Source organism: Periplaneta americana, chromosome 1 (assembly GCF_040183065.1).
Source record: "Periplaneta americana isolate PAMFEO1 chromosome 1, P.americana_PAMFEO1_priV1, whole genome shotgun sequence".
NCBI classification, from domain to species: Eukaryota; Metazoa; Arthropoda; class Insecta; order Blattodea; family Blattidae; genus Periplaneta; species Periplaneta americana.
In genome coordinates, this window is record NC_091117.1 from 87,359,368 (window position 1) to 87,381,536 (window position 22,169).

Below are 22,169 nucleotides of genomic sequence, written 5' to 3' on the forward strand. Positions count from 1 at the left end.
ACACTCCACTGATCAATCGTCAACACATTCACTTCTTGCATGATGGCGATCCTGCACACTTCAGTCGTACGGCTCGCCGGTACTTGGATCGAAGGTTTCCTGATCGATGGATAGGTAGAGGTGGCCCAATTGCTTGGCCTCCACGCTCACCTGATCTGAACCCTCTCGATTTCTACTTGTGGGGCCATTTAAAATCATTGGTTTATTCGTCTCCGGTGCCTGATTTGGAATCCCTTTGGAATCGAATTGTGGCATGTTCTGAGGACATACGCAATACTCCTGGAGTTTGGGATCGTGTTCGTAGGTCAATGAGACATCGATGTGAGGTCTGTATTCAAGCAGGAGATGGACATTTTGAACATCTTCTGTAATGACAACGACCTGCGGAAAGAAAAACGTTCCGGTGAATTTCAATGTTGTGAAGGCCATAACTCGGAAATGAAGCATTTCCGGACACATGTTGTAATGAACTATTTTGATTGTCTACATGTGGGAAATACATACCTGAAATTATGCCCCGTATTTTTTAAACAACCTGTATATAGAGTAAGAGCAATAGATCTAAAAGGTCGCAGTGCTGAGTTGTAATGACCCTCTCCAACAGCAGAGTAAAGTACTACAGCTTTCAGTAACTCAAGTATGCATACAGTAAAACCTTGATTTTGCGTCCTTTGATTAACCGTTCTGGCGGATTACCCGTCAAAAAAAAAGACCGCGTTTTTTAAAAGTGGTATAGAGTAATGGTTTATATTGCTTTTTTCCTACTTTATAAATCCACGATCATCCTATTTTCGCTAAATCCAGAACTTTCGTTCGCTTCCGTGTCAATTTTAAATAAATACTTCCACTCCCTTTAAATTACCATAAAAATTTCACTTTCCATCCCCCTGCTCGAATTTTTCTTAGTCATCAGCAGAATAGATAGAGGAAGGAAGTTAGGTGCGGGAAACTGCAGAAAGAAGAAACCGACTTTTAAAACATCGTAAGTTTCACCAGTTAGATTTAAGTCCATTACAATTGATAAGTATTATCCGTTTTTTTTCGAATAACCGTTCACTAAATCCCGTTCGTTTAAAAACTGATAATCAAGGTTCTACTGTGATTTGTTGAAACGGTACTTTTGCAAGAGTTTCTTCTGAAGTAGCTACTATATCTTCAATGTGTTCTAGTGAACATAGTAGTTAATAAATTACTTTTTTATTAATATTCAGATTATCATCACACTATTCTTAGAATCGGACTTATGTTAAATGAAACACTTTACCCACAATCATCCGAGGAACGATTTCTTCAAGTGCGGGTCAAACTACCTCATTTAAACGTGTTCAATAGTGATATATGTACAGTATTAGACAAAAAAAAAAGATCGTCTGCCATACGCTAAGTCCCCTTCGGAAGATTTCGGTTGATTCCGTGAGCGCATAGGTTTACACGTTATCGAAGTTCTTATAGAACACTTTTATCTGTTTTTTTCTTTGTTCGTTTGTTTATTGCTTTTTCTGTCTGATTATAGATAAAATGTTATAAATAATCCATAACAAAGATATATTCAAGAGCTAAATTGAGTGAAAAATAAACATCCTTTCTCAAGTTTGTGAAACAGGCGCTGTCCGAAGTAGACTTGTACAAATTCGCGCTGCAGGAGATCGGTCATTTTTGTGTCTAGAACGTTCTATTAAAATTACCAAGAATAATCTCTTATATTCTTCCTACTGGAAAGGGATTTCTACTCTTCCTTAATCCATTGTAAGCAACTGGACCACGAAACACACAATTTACGACTCTACAATAAAATGTAATTGTGTTACTTTCAAAGCATGTTCGTATTTATGATAACAGCAGTAAAGTTGAATGCAACATTCCTTCAGATGTAACGGTTACCGAAGTAACCAAGTTTAGTTGAATAAGAAAGTGGTTAGTTGACTAATATTAAAGAGAATCCTCTCATTACTGTACAATTAAGTTTCTATGCCAGGCTCTCTAACCCACATACAGGCCTACACCAGACACAAAACAACTATGAACACGCGTTTGTCTAATAGACTGTCTACTGCACGCTGTTGCCGATAGCAACAGTAGAACGAAAGAGTATGAAGACGACTGTTTTTGTGTCTATTTCCCTTTGAACTATAAAAACTCATTACCTGATAGAATAAACGACGAAATATCACAGAACTTTCATAGCAGATTGCAGGAATGTATTCGTTACCGTAGAGGCTACTTACGAAATGTAGTTTTCAAAAATAATCAGACATTAATAAATTACATTGTACTAGAGTACTTCCAGTATGTGTGTTTTCTTTTAATTCGTCCCGAGTGTCCCACAACAGGTATAAAAACCGTCCTATTCCACTGCTGGACCCTATATATTTGCATACATTTTGGCTTTACCGTTTTATGCAATTTAAAAATCATCTATGGTTCCTGTACCTGTTTTTTTTTTGTCAATATTATTTATACATGCTTTAACATCTGTGTTCATACCGCGTGTTAGGATCTCTGGGTATACCAGTCGTTGTTACTCTTGTTGAGTTTCTCTTTTCTATTGTGTGTTGTAGATGGCTTGTGTTGAGGTAACTAATTTTAGATTTGTATTAATGTTTATGATATTGCTGACTGGGGCGATATGAATTATGGCATGTAAATTTCCAATCCGGAATTTGCCTTTGTGCCCAAGGGAAACCATGAAACAAAACCCAGTCAGATTGGCGGCCAAGACGTTTGAACCCGGGACCTACCGAATACGAGTCTTAAACGCTACCATCTGAGCCAATTCGCTCGGTTTTACATGTATAATTTTGTCCACTTCGATTTTTTGAGACACTTTTTAATGTAAGTTGAATTAAGCTATTGAAAATAATATGTAATTCGAAAACATAGGCCTACTACAATATTTAAAAAAATCCCATACTATATTTAATTAACCATATGGCAAATTAAATATTTTATTTATTTATTTATGTATTTATTTATGTATTTATTTATTTATTTATTTATTTATATACTCTGGTGGAGATAAGACCATCAGGCCTTCTCAATAAGAATATATATATATATATATATATATATATATATATATATAATTAATGACAGTTCCAAGTGTTGTTAGGATCCTAGAAATTTGGTGACACATAGATTATTATCTATACATTTATTATTTGCAATAAAACCAGAAGTGACCGTCATGGTATGTAAAAATCCTTCGGCCTGTCATGCGGGTGGTCCAGGTTCGAGTCCCGGTCACGCCTGGGATTTTTCACTGAAAAATCAATAGTGACAATTGTGGCGGACAAGATCGCAGTTGGGGAATTATTCTGAGTTCTTCCGTTTTCCCATATTAGCCATCTACATTATTCCGTCAACATTTCTCCATTCCGTCATCCACAGCATTCCCCGAACGTCGGGAGGCGACACACGGAGGTGCTGGCCTAGGGAAGAGTGGAATTGCCTGCTCGAAACCTGGTTAAGCGGTAAACCTTAGTGTAATCACAACCGGCTTCGGTTTGAAAATGCATTTATAATTCGAATCAGCTTACTTAATACCTTAAGGGTGATTCTAATCATTTTTCCCTCATTACTACATATGCTAATAGATTATAGTGATTTTATAGATGTCAGGTTGAATTTTCTTTCACCAACATTGTTCCGAATTTCGAGTTACAGACAAATACACTGGCAATTATTTTCTAAGCGTTATGTTGGCAGCAATAATTTTGGTTTGAAGTAGAAGGAATGTTATGAAATGGAAGTAACTAGGCTTGTAAATTTGAACGTAATCAATAATTAATTAGTAATACTGGTATTAATACTAATATCAACAGAGTACATAATTCAGTTGTGTTGCGTTGTGATTTCAATGCAACACTATATTCTGGTAAGTGTAATTAAATAAAATGTAACTTATAGACGGTATAAAACATGTACGTGGCTAATTGACATTAATAGGATCGTATTTCTTACTATTCATAATTGTATTAAAATTCCAAAGAGATGAAATAGCATGGTAGCCACTTAGGAGTATATATTTTAAGTAGGGTATACATTTCAAAGTGGTATTCTGTTTTCGGAATTCGTACTAATCATTTCACGTGAACAAACAAAATACATTTTTAGGTTAGGTCTCGTGAATCGTAAACTGTTTAGTCAAAGCAATGAATGTGATGATGTCAGACAAAATACATTTTAATATTAGATCATACTAATGTACTAATTACCAACATAATATGCGAGAGGTCCAGGAGGAAAATATACTCTTTCACATATAAATTACTGAATCATTTAGGAAACATCTCCCAACATGAAGGTGTGGTAAAATAATAATAATAATAATAATAATAATAATAATAGTAATAATAATAATCACTATTATTATTATTATTATTATTATTATTATTATTATTATTATTATTATTAGGCCTATTATAGTTACATGACATTGTGATTTTACGCTCTTTGATGATATTTGGTATTAGTTGGCAACACTGAAGAGACGGCCAAATTAGCCTTTTAGGAACTACTCTTACGTAATCCTCACTATACATCGAGAGTTAGCACAATTTATCTTGAAAGGTCGCAGTGTTGGGTCGTAGTGCCCCCTCCCGAAATTCCATTCCATTCCAAGTTTAAGTTACCTTCTCTCCGTAAAGACTGGGTGATTCCTGACAATGTAGTCCTACCAGCCCGAAGTATAAAACACACGTTGTAATAGGAATAATTTTTTTCCATTACAAACGAAAAAAAGGCTTGTAGTTTCTGTGGTAAGGATGAGGTATAAGATGAGGAATCCTTGTGAATGATTCTTTGAGAGCAGCATATAATTTACTAGCTAGAGGTGTGAATCATATAGCGTGTTGAAGCATACAATTATAGGGATGGCGTGGAGGGGGATGAAAGCAGACAGTGAGACTATTTCATGAGGTCAAAATACTCACGGCATGAACCGTTGTTCGAATAGCTTCATATGTGTAGGAGAAATCTAGGGCAATCATCAAGGACTAAATACCTATACTTCTAGGAAAAGTGACTCCTTGGCCTGATCGTCCCAGGGGCTTTGAGGAGATCTAATTATGAATTGATTTCTTCTGGCAGCTGCGATGTCCGGTCAGCAATTACTGTCAAGATTCTGTTTAATATCTCGCTGGACAACGGAAGTTGATGTCGCCTCTACGAGAATATGAGAATGAGAATATGGTATAGCCTTAAGGAGTGTTAACCTGTAAGAGCCGGTTTCAAAGTCCTCTGCGTTCACTTTTCTTAATTTAAAATATATACAGGGTGATTCACGAGGATTTACCGTCCTTTATGGAGCTTATTTCTGATATATTTTGAGGAAAAAATGTCATATAAACATATTTCCTATTCTCAATATTATCAGAGTTACACTAATTGAAAATTGTTTGTAAAGTACGTTTTTTCTTTACTTCGAAGGAAAACGAATAATACAAAATAGAGAATAAACCATTCAGAAATATTATTTCTTTAATTGGCAAGCATTATGAAGCTAAAAATGTGCTGTGAACTCCTTAGTTGCTTCGTACAGGCATCTTTTCTATTTTTAACTAGAAAATTACATTATTCTTACGCAGTTATCACAACAATTATTAAAAATCACACCACTTCCACCGACTTAATTATTTGCAGTTCAATTTTGCATCCTAATTTACAGTCTTGCAGAGTTTACAACACATTTTTAAAAATGTCGCCGTTCGCCTGAGTACACTTGGCCGCACGCTTGTGAACGGCACTCGTCGCGCTACGTAACTGCAAACGGCTATCTTTGATTTCCGTAGCGCTCGCGCTGGCTGCTGACTGCACGCTGACCAAGATCACGCGTTCACAGTAATGCGTTCCAATAACGAAACGTAACTCTGTAAATATTGAGAATAGGACCCATGTTTATGTGACTTTTTTGCTCAGAAAGTCTTCGGAAATAAGCTTCGTAAAGCACGGTAAATCCTCTTGAATCACTCTGTATAATGTTTAATTTCAAAAGTGTTCAGTCAAACCACAGAAATTAACTCTGTTGTATTGTGATGAATTGGGAGGTATACCACAGGGTTTTTTTTAAGTTGTTTATTAAACGACACTGTATCAACTACTTATTTAGCATCGATGGGGGTTGGTGATAGGGAAACGGTATTTTGCGAGGTGCGGACGAGGATTCGCCATCTATTATCTGACATTTGCCTTATGGTTGGCAAAACGACGGAAAAAAATACAACCAGGCAATCGGCTCAAGCGGGAATCGAACCGACTCCGGAGCGAAACTCCGGATGAGCAGGCAAGCGTCTCAGCTGACCGAGCTACGTCGATGGCTACAACGATTTTTAATGCTAAAACTTACAGTATATTGATTTGCTAGCTATACTAATTTTTTACTGGAAATATTGACTGAATTGTTTATACAGAAATAATCCTGTATCTCTCCATTCTATCAGAAGTAAATTTTCTTCAAGATTTTTTAAACAGGTTATTTTACGATCCTTTATTAACCGCTGTGGTTGTCTAACATTTGAATGAGATGAGCCCAAGATCCGGAGTCCAAATTTACCCATTATTTGCTCTTAATGGGTTGAGGGAAAACCCCAAAAAAAACCTTGTTCCAACCAGGATTTGAACCTAGGCCCGCTCGTTGCACAGTCGTTGCTAACCGTTACTCCATAGCTGTGGACTTTTCTTATGATAATGAAAGAACTCAAATATATTATGATTTTGACAACTAAGGCTGTTATCATATTTTGTGATGCATGTTATCACATCCATCTTGAATTAACAAGTCATGTTGTTAGAATTGGCAAACAATGGCATAGAGCTGAGTCAGCCTTCGGGCTAGAGTTTGAAGTCAAGTGAAGAAGAATGATTTAAAAAAACTTTAATTGAAATTAACTTTTAGGTTTTGTTGTGGATACTGATTGTTTCTAACAGCTGCTTATTTTTTATTGCAGCATACTATGGGAAAAATAAACGGTAAGAATTACTATAATTGTTTTTATATCTATTTAACATATTCAACCTAAAATTTTTGACGTTTCATTCTAGACGTACATATTTATATCGTTAACCCTTCAGTACTCGCGCCATAATTTGTGACACCAGTACTCCCGCGGATTACATTTGTAATCCATCTCTTTTTCTTTAATAATCAATTCTTTCGTACGTATGAATATATCATTTTACAACATATGTATATATATATATATATATATATATATATATATGTATATATGTATAAAACAGTAGCATCACTTTACTGATTCTATTAAAATGTTTGTGATATAACAATGTAAATCTATTCGAAATTTAATATTTAAATCGGTGATGTCAGAGTAATATTAGTAGTGTTATGATGCAGAGAATGTAATTTAAAACTATATTATTATTATTATTATTACATACACTTAATTATCAGTTGTTATGAACTACTCTCTACAATTATTATCTCTTACTTCTAAAATTTAAATCACTATTGGATTCAAGTATATGTCTGTTTCATATGAGAAGAAATCATTGTTCTGTAGTCTAGTATCTAATATGTCCACTTAATAATAATAATAATAATAATAATAATAATAATAATAATAATAATAATAAACGAAGAAGTGGAAAAATTCAAAATCTTGGAGCAACAGTAACAAATATAAATGACACTCGAGAGGAAATTAAACGCAGAATAAATATGGGAAATGCCTGTTTTGTCATCTAGTCTGCTGTCAAAAATTCTGAAAGTTAGAATTTATAAAACAATTATATTACCGGTTGTTCTTTATGGTTGTGAAACTTGGACTCTCACTTTGAGAGAGGAACAGAAATTAAGGGTGTTTGAGAATAAGGTTCTTAGGAAAATATTTGGGGCTAAGAGGGATGAAGGTACAGGAGAATGGAGAAAGTTACACAACGCAGAACTGCACGCATTGTATTCTTCACCTGATATAATTAGAAACTTTAAATGCAGACGTTTGAGATGGGCAGGGCATGTAGCACGTATGGGCGAATCCAGAAATGCATATAGTGTGTTAGTTGGGAGACCGGAGGCCGAGACGTAGATGGGAAGATTATATAAAAATGGATTTGAAGGAGGTGGGATAATATTATGGAGACTGGATTAATCTTGCACAGGATAGGGACCGATGTCGGGCTTATGTGAGGGCGACAATGAATCTGTAGGTTCCTTAAAAGCCATTTTTAAGTAAGTAAGTAATAATAATAATTTCCAGCAATTGTACTGGCTGCTAATCGGACAGCTACGAATATGTGAATAGAATTATTGTTAATTCGTGAGCAGGAAAGATGAATAAACTCCTACAGCATATCTTAAGACTCAAGACTAGTAAGTACTCTAGGCCTTTAGGGTATTTTACTTTGAGAAATCTCATGGAGTAAGTCAAATGGCAATGTATTATGATTCAATAATTTCTCGTTGCATTCTATAATGACTGTAAAGAAATTTTAATTAAACATAAATAGTTCATGTGAGGGCACGGTTAACCTCTTCCTACACTGTATTTCCACTCAAACACTATGTTCTAAGTATGTTTAGGCCCGGGAATTCGACTCTCAAGAGTCTTAGCTGATCAATTTTCCTTGCCTAACGTTGCGTTTCTAACATAAATTCAATTTATTTCATGCAATCCTTCGTATGCTCTTAAAGAAGAGATTTTTTATTCGTGATGTGAAAAGAAAACATTTGTTTCTTTAATAACGGATTCCATCTCATTTTCAACCATGGCTTATATTTATCTCGTATAACCAAGGCCGACGCGGTCTTTTTGACGAGTATAGGTTGTTAGGTTACAAAGAGAAAGGTATTTTGGCTCATATTCATTTCCATATTACGTGCTTGGTATACAATTACCTACATTCGAGTCTAGTTATTCCTTCAAATTATAATTTCCGTTCTTTTTACTTATCAGGTTTAATCAAATGATTCATAATGGAAGTCTATCTCATTTCCTTCGTAGATAACATATTCAGAATTACAATACTTTATCTTACGGCCTTTTACAAATATTTGTACAGTAGACAGAGTGAACCATAAGTAATGTCATTAATTTCAAGAGGTTATTCTCTGAGATATTTCAAACAAAATGTTTAATACAATTTTGCTCGTTTTTGCTTCCTTTTCGAGATAAAGACTGTTTTATATGAAACATTTCATAGCGTGTTTTGGGAAAGTCATTGATCTAATTCCCAATATGCTCAGTCAATTTAAGAGAGCAGTGCATTATGATAATAAATGAGCGAAAGAATTTTAGGTTTGTTCTTTAAATTTGCAGAAATTTGATCTGAATAACCTTTCGTTTTGAAAAGAAATTTTAAAATATGACCTTACGGGAAGAGGATACTGAAAATTTGAATTTTATTGTTTTCTCCTTGAAACTCACAATGTTTTGTGTACTGAACAATCGTAAGTATAAAATTTAAATTTGAGTATTAGGTTAAAAAAAAAAGGAAAAGCGGGCCAAAATTTGGCAGTAGCCCCCAATTTGTTACTGTTTACAAACATTGATATAACTCAGTCAGCTTTTAGATATTTGAGAATTTCTTTTACCATTAGATTCGCAGAAAGATTTACTTCATTTTTAATATGCTTCACAGAGACGTTATAATTGATTTTAGAATATCACGGATTTCAGTTTTCGAGTCCACTTCTTTGCTTATTACTAATTATTTTTATATTAAATTTAAACATCAAAATTTTAATGTAGTCAAATCTTTCTAAATAGTCTGTTTAAGATCTGTACAAAATTTGAACTTCCCATTATTGATAGTTTCTGAGTTATATCAATTTATGGTGAGTACAATGACTAAAAAAGAAATTTACGAAAAAACACATGCCGACAAAAACAACTCAAGGAATAATACCATCTCCTGCTATCTAGAGCTAGGGCTGCCACACTATTGAAGAATGAAATTATATAAAACAAACAACCGAAACCAGATTGAGAATGCGGTAAATTTGAAACAAATGAAATTGGAAAATGACGTGGGCTGACAGAGTTTTAAAAATGGTATCATTCAATGTCAGCAGTGAGTTAGAGCTTAAATGTTATTTGTAATAAATATTTTCTACAGCCAAAAGACTATTTTAAGCAAAAAAAAATTGTTAAAAGAAATAAATATGAATTTTAGTCAAATTTCAAGTATCCTCTTTCCTTAAAGTATCTACACCTTGCTAAGTGTTAAAAAAATTTTCGGAGAAGACGACGAAGATTATGTAACAAAAACAAACTTATGTTAGCTCTGACAGGAATACATACTCTGTATAATAAGGAATGATATATAGGTAGACTACTCTTCACAACCCGGATTACAAATTCCTGAGCACACCTCAGGTGCAGAATGGGGGTGGGAGAAGATGCTTCAACGTATCTATGTAACCTTGCGGTGTCTTGTATACAGTATAGTCCACCAAGATGTGACGTCAGGCAGATGTCGCCGGGTCATGGCCGCCTTGTATACAGATGAAACAGACGGAAAAAAAGGAAGAGAAAGAGAGAGAACCTTCTCCGAATTTCAGTGTCTCACGTACCGTATCTGGAGGCATTTTGTACGGCTGGGTGAAGGGAGAGAAAAGTCAAGTGCCTTTCTACTGATGTTCATTCCGTGAAAATAAACTATAACCTAACAGAAAGTCGGAGGTCCTCCTGTTAAAATGTAAAAACTTGTTCATATTCAAAGACGTACGAAATAGCTTTATTCCAAACCTTTCCAGGGAGACGAATTAGGTCACCCTTCTTTTGAAATATCAAACAGTTATTTATACACATTATTATAAAGAATACGCAGGGTCCAATTATTCAGCCCTGAACACAATTATACTGCTAAACAATTTTCCCAGCCTTCAGATGCTTTCCATTTTTATATGCCAGAGATGACGAAAATAATGTTAATTAATCTTAATGAAACATTATTATGTTGTGTAATTAGCATGCTGATACGTGAGATAACATACAACATTTATATCGACATCGCGTTATATGTTGCTCTTTCCACAAGCTAACGACTAACTAATCAAAACAGTAAATGAAAACAATTTTGTAGATTACCTAACATATCTTTAATTATTATTTTACGACGATTTTTCAACTGTTATGGTTATATAGCGTCTGAATGAGATGAAGGTGGTAATGCCAGCGAAATTAAACCATGATCCAACGTCAAAGGTTACCCAGTATTTGCTCTTAATGGGTTGAGGGAAAACTCCGAAAAAACCTCAACCACGTAATTTGTCCCACCCGGAATATGAACTCGGGCCCACTCGTTTTACGGTGAGGCATGCTAACCGTTACTCCACAGCGGTGCGTACTGATCTGTTTTAAAATTTCACGAAGTATGATTTAAAAATTTTAGGGTATAGCCCTGAAACTAGATCAATGGCAATAAATGATGAAAGGCTTAAACAAGATGAAGAATATCGATAAATATAATAATAATAATAATAATAATGATAATAATAATAGATAATAATAATAATAATAATAATAATAATAATAATAATAATAATAATAATAATAATGATAACGAGTTACATCAGCTGCTTGTTTATGCGGATGAATTGAATATGTTATGAGAAAATACATAAACTATTAGGGAAAACACGAGAATTTTAATTGAAGCAAGTAATGAGACAGGTTTGGAAGTAAATCCCGAGAAAAAAAAGTATACGACTTTGTCTCATGGCCAGAACATAGTACGAAATGGAAATATAAAAATTGAAAATTTATCCTTTGAAAAAGTAGAAAAATTCAAATATCTTGGAGCAACAGTAACAAATATCCTCGTAAATGAAAATCGGGGGGGAGGGGGGAATTAAACGCAAAATAAATACGGGAAATGCCTATTATCATTCGGCTGAGAACCTTTTGTCATCCCTCTGAAAAAAGCTGAAAGTTGGAATTTATAAAACAGTTACATTACCGGTTGTTCTTTATGGTTGTGAAACTTAAGACTATCACTTTGAGAGAGGAACAGAGATTAAGGGTGATCGAGAACAAGATGCTTAGGAAAATATTTGGGGCTAAGAGGGATGAAATGACAGGGAAATGGAAAAAGTTACACAAAGCAGAGCTGCACGCACTGTATTCTTCACCTGACATAATTAGGAACATTAAATCCAGACGTTTGAGATGGGCAGGGCATGTAGCACGTATGGGCGAATCCAGAAATGCATATAGAGTGTTAGTTGGAAGATCCGTGGGAAAATGATCTTAGAGAAGACCGAGACGTAGGTGGGAGAATAATATTAAAATGGATTCGAGAGACGTGGGATATGAAGATAGAGACTGGATTATTCTTGCTCAGGGTAGAGACCGATGCCGGGCTTATGTGAGAACGGCAATGAACTTCTGGGGTCCTTGAAAGCCATTTGTAAGTAGCATTATTATTATTATTATTATTATTATTATTATTATTATTATTATTAACAATGTCAATTGATGAAATAATAGCTTTTGCTTGGAAATTCATCTTTCACAGTCCGAAACGCAGAAAGACGTAGAGAGGAAAAAAAATAGTAGGCCTATACAATTTTAGTTGGTTATTTAGCTATGTTTCATCAACTACGAGATTATTTAGCGTCGATGGAATATGTGATAGCGAGATGGCCTTTGGCGAGATGAGACTAATGAGATTTTCACCAGGAATTTACCTGACATTCGCTGGATATTTTGTGAAAACCTCGGAAAAAGTCGCAGCCAGATAATGAGCTCAAACGGGAATCGAAAATACGTCCCAGCGCAGTTCAGAATCAGCAGGCGATCACAACTGCCGTCTGAGCTAAGCCGGTAGCAATTATTAAAATATAACACATTAAGTGGCAAGGAATTTTGGGAAAAGGCAAACAAAATCAAATTAGGTACCATAACCAGCTCTTCTTTTCGGTAGTGAATGCTGGTCTCTTCATCAACGGGATCAGACCAGAATTTACCATCCACAAACGGGATTCCTGTGTTCTTTTAAGTTGAGGATCCTTAACCCCGCGCTGGTCACTGTACGAGTATTTTGTTAAGTAGCAAATTCAAATGACAACCACATCAACAAGGAAGGGGTTGCAAGTTTGTTTCTCTCTCTAGTTGGCTTTATAAATGTTGGCTATTACCTGCTATAAGAATTATCTTCGAACAATACTCGGTATTCTGCAGAGAAAATATTTAGCAGCTCGGTTGTGGTGTAATAATTTCTAGCATATCTTTGTAAAGCCAGTGGACATCTAATCCCATATGTGTTTGTTATTCCCTTTAACTTAAATGTTCCTAAACCTTTTCTTGAACGCAGGTATATCGCCAGATAACTTATCATTTTTTTTAATTAAATAAAGACATCTACATTTCAATATAAGAGTTAGGTGAACATAATATGACCCGGCCATAATAGGCCTAAAGCTCGTATGGACATTCTTTTCAATGAAACTACATATTGTGATACTTCAAAAGAAAACTCTCAAATCTTAAGAAAACACGTGTTGTTGTCTCAACTTGGTATTTCACTGTCCTCAAAAGTTATAACAGAATAAATCTAAGTCGGCATTACCCTCAGCAAAATGCAGTATGTGACCACTCAAAGGACACTGTGTATAGCGACTTCTCCCGGGTTAAAAGACAAAATTAGAAGTGACGAACCCAGAAATAATCTGAATGTCGAAGAAATTGCGAAATAAATTCAAAAGTACCAATCAAAATAGAATCAACACATTTCAAGTATGTCTCTTAGCATTATAATTTCTCGGTGCAACATTTCTCTTTTAACGTGGTATTACCACAGTCTAGTATATACAGTCACGAAGCTTGAGTTTATGAGGGTACTAGGAACAATAGACTGTGCAGGTACTATTTCGCATTATCTGTGATGAGGCGATAGTAGCGATTCTAGCGGTTAGCAACTATCTATGGATGCATATTTACTACGTATTTAGCTTCGTGACTGGATATACTAGACTGTGGTATTACGATCCCATTATGTCTAAATACGGTTTAAAAGAGGAAGTTAATTAATTCCAGTTTAAATAAATTAAGATGATTCTAAGGTAATTAAGTAGCTTAACAAGAAAACGTAAGTAAAAATGTTAACAAACACGCAAATCCACGTAATCTAATTCATTCCCAGGCAAATGAGGTTTACATTTCTCACAAAGCAGGTTTATGTCTTCCTCTAGGCTCGTTAGAGGCAACGAAGTGTCTGTAGCAGGTAATGTGCGTTACCAAATGCCACTGAGACGGCCCCGTAGTTTAGTGGTTAGGAAACTTTACATCGTGTTCTGCAACTCGAACAAGCCACGGAAAGAATGCAAGACCTGCACTAAACGAGGAACTGGAGAAATTAAGCGAAACCAGGTAAAGACGAATCTCTCATCTCAACGATTGTATAACAGTTTCCAATAGAAAATCACGCGCGGCATGACTTCACGTTCAGGTTCCACATCGTTCTTCACAGTAAAATACATTTTAAATAGCAATGGATAACAATTGTATATTATTTTATTTCTTATACTGCATAATATAATTGAGTACGATTTAAGATTTCCACGGTGTTCAATGTGCTATGAAATGTTTTGGTTTTTGCAACGTGTTGTGGGTTATGGAAACATGCAACTTTTGAAGCTAGTCATAGGGTCATCAACAGATTCCAGATCTGAATGACAGCTCATGGAAATGGATGCAGATCTCTTTAACAGGACAGAGAAGACGAGAAGACCTTGCAAGAGATAGCTCAATGAATTATATTGAGTTGATTCAAAAGTTCGTAACATTTTTTGCTGTTACAAAAGTTTTTATTTGAGATGAATAGAAAACAGAAATTAATCAGTAATATATCCTATGACTCTCTGCATAACGCTAGGACATTTTCTCGATTTCAATTCTGATTGAAGAAATCTGCTAGTTTGGAGTTCAAGAAGTCGTCAAGCAAAGTTTATAAAGCAACTTCATTATCAAAGGAGTTCCCTTGAAGACTGTTGGATAGGGAATGTAAAAGGTGGAAATCTGAAGGCGTAAGATCGGGAGAATATGGGGGATGTGGAATAATCTTCCATACCAAGCTTCTGGACAGCTGATTTCGTCATGTTAGCGGAGTGCTGGTGTGGATTATCGTGTTGCAGTAGCATTTGATGCAGTCTTCTGGGTCGTTTTTCTTCAGTTGCGGCTGCAAGTAGTCTGGGTTGTTGGCAATAAATTTCCTGGGAAGAAATTCGTAATACACGACGCCTTCTTTATCCCTCAGACGTATAACATCATCTTATGTGGATGGACACTAACTTTTGTTCGGGGTGTTCTGTGTTGAAACGATAGAACCATTTTCTTGCAGTGTTTTCTCCGATGGCATTCTCCCCATATACGACAGAAATGTGTCTAGCCGTCTCCGCTGCCTTTGCTACTCTATTAAACTTCAACAGAAGAATGTTGTTTTTTTCCCTCCTTGACATTCCATCTTCCTTAGCTCAAAAATAACACAAACTTTTTCAAATCCGTAAAACTCAAGGCATATTTACAAGCATAACACTCCAAATATGAGTAACAAATGACAAAGGATAAACAATCTCTTAACATCGTAGTGATGTGATGACGAACAAAATATGCTACGAATTTATGCATCAACCTAATATTTAGACCTACCACAGTACCCTATGTGAACACCTTTAACTTGTCACTAATAGACGAATTTTAAAGTACGTTTTTCGTAAAAACCATTAATTTTAGGACTCATGTTTATGGACTTTTTTTCCTGTTGCTATGCGTACTACCACCCGTAAAAATACTAGATCCTTTTTTAAAACCCCGTAAAACTAAAATCAAACAAATAAAATTAATACAAAAACAAGATAAAATTGTAACACTTGGTGATCAAGAATTTTGGTTTTCAGAATTCAAAAACCTTCCTACAGTGTTATATTAAAACAGTGATATATTAATTTCATCGAGTTTATATTTTTTTAACGTCAAGTTTTGCGTAAATTCAGCTTATTTTCACTTATGTGTAAAATATGGCTTCCAGTATCTTAATTATTTTATGACTACTTTAATGAATAATCATATTTGTTTCACAATAACTATAAAATCACTCTAAATGTTACATATGAAATTGTTATTTCATTATGATATTGGTGTAACAGCATAAGAAAACACACATTACAAGGAAAACTATGTAAGTGACTTGACTTAATATTTATGCAACAGTTAACAGACAGTAACGAAACTGCTCGAACAAATTGGATCCAATCTCCATGGAGACATAATTTCTGTTATTCATTTCGTCATCATGTCTTGCCAACAGAGCATCACGGTACAATATTTTGTCATTGAAATACATCCGGTCATACTGGGCGAATAGGTATTTATCGTAGTAACATGCTAATAATTGTGTTGTAAGTACAGACGAAAAGACCACCACCACCACCACCACCACCACCACCACCACCACCACCACCACCACTATTGCACTGCTCGGAAGTCTTTTCCTATACAACGTGTTGTACTCATTTTTAAGTTGGTAGAAAACGGCCAATTTGTTTTTACGAAAAAAAAAAAAAATCAGTTTTCAGTGTTTTTTAAGAAAATATTCCTTGGGCAATTACAAAGTTGATGGTAAGATTTTTTTTACCTCTACGTCTTCTTTGAGGTCCAGGGCCGATTTTTATATAGGCCTGCTCCATAAGTCAGTATTGCTTCTCTTTTCGAAAACTTGCTTTTTCTCGAAACTGGATTTTTGATGTTCAAAATGCTCCATGCTCATGCAGTTCTAACCAAATTCAATGAAAATAATCTTATATTACCTGAGATCTAACATTGAGATATCTTTAGCATGTTGAAAATTAGTAGCTACACATTCTTATTTAAATCAAGAACATACATATAAATAAATGTCTGAAATTCAGACATTTATTACGCCTGAACTAGCCTTGATATCATGGACTTTTGAAAGTTAAAATATTTCCCGTGAATCAGGATCCGTATGAAAAAAAATTGAATTTGCTGTATTTAAATGTAATACGCATGGAACATTTTGATTACATCACTAATTTGCATAATTAAAATAAAATTAACTTCGAAACTAGCAGTTCGACTGAGCTCATAATTTGCACATACCTTATTCTTAATATGTCTATCAAATAGTTTAAAAATGAAATAAATAGGATCAATATTCTAAACATTTCACAACTCATTCCTAGTGTCATTTAACTGCATATATACAGTGCGTATACTAACTCGCTCCGCAAGAGAAGTGGCAAACAGAACGCGGGGACTCGAGGAGTTGTGTTGGTATCAGTGCAGATAGTGTGTCAAAGACCTTGGCAGCATTGAATGGTGTACGGAGGGGAGCGAGTGGAAAGACATGTAATATTCCTTCGTTCAAACAAGGCGCTTCACAGTAACACCTTTACATCGTTGCCGAGTTGAATATTGCCGCTTGCTTCACTGCGGTGCCAGTTAGTATACGCACTGTATTTGCAGTACAAAGTGCCTATTATCTTTAGTTTCTCATCGGAAATGAAGGACGATACAATCGCAATTTCAGTGCTCCTGCACTTCTTTTATATAAAAAAGGCATGAGTGCGAAAAACAGCAGCTGATGAAATATGTGAGGGAAGTTGAAGGAGTGATCAGTAGTACTGTAGGACGGCATCAAAATGAGCGATTCAAGGAGACCTAAATCTTGAAGATAAATCTAACTTAGGAAGACCACATATTACAGGGAATGAACTTTATTCACAAAACTGAAAAACCAGTCACTCGCCAGTAGCAGGGAATTTTTGAAATCTTAGTGTCGTATTCATAAACGAGACCTTGGAACAAAATTGACTTTGAAAAGTACATAGTCGCCATTTTCACACTCGGCACTTCGACGAAAGTAAACTTCAATCGTGACTTTACTTCGAAGTCGCCAGTATAATCTAGACTTTGATTTTGATTTTCGTTTGTGGACATACGGAAAATTGTTGACATTTGGGAAAATGTTGAATTTGCCGAGAATGTTGAAGACATCCAGGAAATTATTAATGCTGCACATGTTCCTCGGCGTAGTATTTGACATATGCAAACTGTATTGAATTTTATAGGGATAATGATTCAAAATCAAGATACAGATTTGACAAACAGACCGTAATAGATATTCTTATCATGTTTCAACATGTATTGGTGAATAATAATCAAGAGGAGTACGTGTTCCACCAATAATATAACTTATTTCATCACGATTTTATTCTAAAGGCAAGGATTGCTGATTTAATATTGATTTTGAATATTTAATTTTATAGAGCATTGGTAGTACAGTTGGATATGTGATTTAATTATGATCGTGGTATAAATTGTTGCGGTCGTTATAAGACTGTTTTCTGCTTATTGATTTCAGGTAATTTTTAAATAGTTTGCTACTGAATAAGGGATTGCTTTACAGTGTTAAGAAAACGGAAAGGTTCCGTGCGCTAGACTTTGACCTGAGTACCAAGCAAACGGTACAATTTGATAGATCCAAGAGTTAAGTACGTACAAAAAATTAAGAAAAAGTGGGTTAATTGCAGGTAAAGATTTAATCCCTTTTTGTGGAGGCATGAAGAAATGTATCTACGTAAGGAAAATGTAACGTCGCGCACTGTGCCGTCATAATGACAATCACAGTACGAAAGACAAAGAAGACATGAATAACAGTAACAAATGAGAGCGGTACATTATTGTGGAGGCGAATCGTGAGTTGACATCTTGTGGATGTGTGTACCGTGCCGTGATTATCAGCAGACACAATCGAAAGTTTAAAACTTGACTTTCGTCCCGCGTCGTTTCCCAGCGGTGGACCTGACTGGTGCCTCAAGAGAAGACCAGGATTTCATGGTTGGTGTTTCAATATCGGACTTGGCAGTGGAAATTTCAATCGCGAACACCGCGTAGTAAACACTGCATATGCACGATAGCTATGATATTAGAGTCGACTTCATTTTATGCCGATTTTCCTTTTTTTTTTTTTTACTGTTTCGAAGCTATAGTCCATTAGCTTTCGTGGTGGTCATCGCATCTAGACAAGAGCAGCAGTACTTCCACTTAAGCGAAACAAACCCTCGTCCATATGTCATTCTTACAATACTACTGGATGTTCAGTTCAAAATGTGTCGCTGTATGTCGTCATGTGGCTAGCCGATGAACCTAGAGAATTCAATCTTCCTACACTTCCGCAGAGGCGTATTACCTATGTGCTAGACAGGTTGTCTAGCAAGTACGGCGTTCATTCTGAAGAGTACTTACAGATACGTATGGTAACGCCGGTAGTGGCAGGAATGTGAACTGTTTCGAAACATGTACTGAGGGTCGGGATATGGGGAGAGGGTTAAGACGATTTCTTATGTATTTGTTGACATTAACTTCGACTGTCAACATGGATACGGAGCATTTGATTTGTATTGTGTAATGTTGCCGTACGCAATCGATGATAACAAATACCCTGCGTACGACTTGCCCGCGCAAAACACAGTTCGAAAGAGGTTATGGTAGCACACAGACCGTACAGGCCGCCATCTGTTGCTACGACGTTCAAGTTATACCTTACACGTTCTCAAGTTCAGATTGAACGCCTTGATTAATAGGCAACTTCTCCGACATAAAAGCTGAAACTCACTTCAAATCGCTGACTCACAACAATGACGTCATGACACACTTTCAAATGAACACCCAGTAGTTTCAAAGTCCTTGTTTCGTACAACATTTAATTTTGGGACTTATGTTTATTAGACTTTTTTCTATTGTTTTGTTGAATACTACCACCTCTCAGAATATTGAACGTTGCATCTCTTATGATGTGAACAAAGGTCTCCTCATACTTTAGATCTCCTCCACTCGCGCACGCACACACAACACACACTGAATTGCAAGGAAATATGTCTTGCAAAAGCAATTGAAATTGTTTGTGGGAAGTTCTGTTGAGGATTTTGGGCAGTTTCAATAATTGTTCTCGAATAAGGAATTCGGTAATGTTGGTCACACTGTAGGCGAGAGATTGAGCACCGCTACATTCAGCCTATTTGTAGTGCGTGGAACGTGTGGAGATAACGGAGCACCAGCCCATTTGAACAAGATATCTGCCTTGCTAATGAATACCTTCAGTTGTCATATTGTCACAGAACCACACTGTAATGTGATATAACTGTTCAACATCAAGAAACGTGACTCGAAGTGCTAATTGGTACAGTAGTGCATGAGCAACCAACATAGCCGGCAGACGACCCCAATTAAAACAAGCACATCCATGCGAGGCCCGACCTACAGAAAACAAGACTTTTTAGTACACTCTTGCTTTTCTGCCTATTCCTTTCTTATTTCAATTCCTTGAATTGTGTTGTTTCCTTCTTACCGATAGAACAGTCAACCGACTTCTGTTTATGAAACAGATAAAAAGAATGAAAGCTAAATCATGGATTCGAACCTTGTGTAGGTCATGGAAGTTTGTTCCTCGTCAATATGACGTCTTAAATAGAGAACTGGCTTTGTTTTGAACCGACATCACTCGAGTTATATCACATTACTATATACTAATTGGAAATTTCAATTCATAAAATTAAAAAAAATGTGTTCCATAGGAAAAAATCATGCAAAATCTACATTTTACAATAAACCTCTAGAACACAGATGTCCAATTGTAACTCGTGCGAGGTAATTCCTGGCGTAAGTAACGCGCAGCGCATATTCTTAAGGTCGTTTTTCCTAGAGATACTTGACGTGCAATATCTCCTGGTTCTATAGACTTTTGGACCGCCATGCTCTAGAACAAGTTTCAAGTTTTACATCCTGTATCTAGCTTACGATTTAAGCTAAGAATTTGAATAGGATACTTGAGCATAACAGAATAGTTTTAATCATTATACAATGAATGCTCTTAATAACATTTTCAAAACCTCGCTTGCTCAAAAACATACTAAATTAAAGCCTACAAAACACTGGAGAGACCAATATTATGGTAGTGAAGCTTGGACCATGCGTAAATGCGGTAAACGGCGAATCCCTACTAATGAACTGACTCTTATGTACGTTGACGATCATGTGATACTCTCAATTGACTATGATGTATTACATTGCAGAGAGATGTATGAATTAAAATAGGAAAAGAATACATGTCCATAGCAGTATACACAAAACTAAATAAATGGTGCTTATAGCAATATATCAGTGAGAACTCAAATAAGTATTGATGAAGGAAATAGTTTAATAAGTTATCAACTTAAATTTTCTCGGCTGCTAGATTTTCCACTGCAAAGAAATAGATATTGAACATAAAATGGAACTTTTTCATTAGATATGTGGCATAATTAAAGAATTTAAAAAAATGAAGGTAAATAAAGGAAGAAAAGAGACTATAACATGAAATTCTATTAAACAATGCCTACACCAATTTTGTCATGACAGATTGACTGTATTATCATAACAAGAGTCAGCTGGTTTTACGTTTGTTCTAGTGTTTCGTAACCCACCACAAGGTAACTTGGTATTGAAGTTAAACAGTTTTGTAGTATCAATTGACTTTTGCTCTATCCTGCGTAATAAGAATATACATAGTGAAATCTGTCTAAAGCGGCCATCTGAATTACCTTGTAAAATGGCCGTTTTATCAGGTGGCCGCTTGATTAAGGTTGCGGTTTTTATGAATTAGCATGAAAATACTGAATTTCATTCACTTTTTAGTATTGTGCGCACACAACAATCGTGCATATTAATGTCAGCGTCTTCCATTCTTGCAACTAGCCTTTTCAAACTCGCTTACGGTACCTCAGTTTAAATTAATGAATAATATTTTGATCAAGGGGCTGGGCGTGTGATGTCCGCTCTATCCACCCATTACTAGCAAAAAATTGCTTACATTGAGTTCTTTGGTAATTTCAAGAGCTTTCTCTTGAATTATATACCCGCTTACTGGCAATTTCTTCGCCCTCGCACACTTGAACCATTCGTAAACGAAATCATTCACATTACTAAACACAGAATCGCTTCCTTTTTTGGCCATCACGCATATTTTTCTCTCATTCTTTTAATATTTCATCTTTATTCTTAATTATACCGTTTATTTGTGTCCTTCCACATTTGAATATTTCTGCAATTTTTCTCGCACATGTTCCCTTCTCACTTTCTTCAATCATTTTTCGTCTTGCCTCTAAACTTAACACCACTCTAAATTTATTGTTAGATATGATTTCTCTCTCAAAC

The 22,169-nt window shown here is 35.5% G+C and overlaps 1 protein-coding gene across 3 annotated transcripts in view; it reads left to right on the top strand.

The window, feature by feature from the left end:
- LOC138697996 (uncharacterized) overlaps positions 1 to 22,169 on the top strand; it is a 500,028-nt gene that overhangs the window by 177,181 nt on the left and 300,678 nt on the right. Inside the window, exon 4 of one of the 3 annotated variants that reach the window (XM_069823671.1) lies at positions 6,945 to 6,966. The exons of the other annotated variants lie outside the window; for them this stretch is intronic. The gene's annotated coding sequence lies outside the window, so the exon portion shown is untranslated. The remainder of the gene's footprint in view (positions 1 to 6,944; positions 6,967 to 22,169) is intronic. 3 annotated transcript variants of the gene reach the window in all.